Source organism: Balaenoptera musculus, chromosome 11 (assembly GCF_009873245.2).
Source record: "Balaenoptera musculus isolate JJ_BM4_2016_0621 chromosome 11, mBalMus1.pri.v3, whole genome shotgun sequence".
In the NCBI taxonomy this organism is placed as follows: domain Eukaryota; kingdom Metazoa; phylum Chordata; class Mammalia; order Artiodactyla; family Balaenopteridae; genus Balaenoptera; species Balaenoptera musculus.
This window is the reverse complement of record NC_045795.1, coordinates 61,403,576-61,404,981: the sequence shown is the minus strand read 5'-3', so window position 1 is coordinate 61,404,981 and position 1,406 is coordinate 61,403,576. Positions and strand designations below refer to the sequence as shown.

The following is a 1,406-nucleotide window of genomic DNA, read 5'->3' as shown; positions in this document are numbered from 1 at the left end:
TTGATTTCTGAGCAGAAACCTCACAGGTCAGGAGAGTGTGGGATGATATATTCAAATTGCTCAAAAAACTCCCCCAAAACAAAAAAAAAACAAAAAACCTTGCCAATCAAGAATATCCTATTCATCATAATTGTCCTTCTTGAATGAAGAGATTAAAAACTCTTTTCAAAAAACAAAAGCTGGCCAGAGTGTCAGGAAAAGACTAAAGATTATATTGTAAGAAAAGAAAACAGAAGCCATGTTTGAAAGACCTGTAGTACAGGTATTTCATCAGTTTGTAAGACATGAGTCTGAAATAGTTAGCAGTTTGGTTCTCAAAAGATCTCTGAATCATGTGCAGCTACTTGGTCGAGTAGGTTAGGACCCTGTCATGAGACAGGAAGAAGGAAAAAACCCAGTCACGATATTTTCTCTAGCAGCAAATGAGATGTGGCAATCAGGGGAAAATGAAGCCTACCAAATGGGTGATGTTAGTCAAAAGACAACGTGGCACAGAATTTCAGTATTCTGACCAGGCCTCGGAGATGTGGCATATCAGTATATGAAAAAGGGGTCTTGAATTTACGTGGAAGGGAAAGTAGACTATGGTGAATATATGGATAAAAATAATGTGAGACAACAAGCAACAACAATTATAGCTGAAACATTATATTTCTGAGTGAACAAAGGAAAGAGAAGGCATAGAATGTACGATTCTTCTTTGGCCATTGTTTGGTCTCATTTCCAAATCATGATAGTCTTTATAGTTTTTAAGGACAAGAATTAAAATACTCTTTTGTGTAAAAAAAAACAAAACAAAAAACACAAAAGCTGAGGGAGTTCATCATCACTAGATCTGTCTTAGAACAAATTCTAAAAGAGTTCCTCAAGCTAAAATAAAAGGACACTAAATAGTACCATGAAAACATATGAGACTACACAATAGACTTGTAAATGTTAGTATATAGTTAAGGTAAGAATACCTTAATAGTGTGATATGGTGGTGTGTTAACCAGTTAACTTTAGTATATAAAGGTTAAAGGATGAGATTATTAAAATAACTGCAGCTATAATAACTTTAACGTATAAACAATATACAAAGAGCTAAATTGTAACACCATACACAAAAATTCATGGAGGGGAGTAAAAGAGTAGATTTTTTTTTTGTATGTGATGGAAGTTAAATTGTTATCAACATAAAATAGAGTGTTATATCTATAAGATGTTTCCCGTGAGCCTCATGGAACCACAAAGCAAAAACCTGTACTAGATTCAGAAAATACAAAGGGAAGGGAATATCACTACAGGATATCACTAATTCACAAAGAAAGGCAGCAGAAGAGGAAAAAAGGAACAAGAAACAAAAAAAATCCAGGAAACAACAAGATGGCATTGATAAGTCTTTACCTATCAATAATTACTGTAAA

General features: G+C 33.8%; 1 pseudogene; it reads left to right on the top strand.

Moving 5' to 3' along the window:
- Positions 1-238: 238 nt before the first annotated feature.
- Positions 239-684, top strand: LOC118904383 (annotated as a pseudogene).
- Positions 685-1,406: the final 722 nt, after the last annotated feature.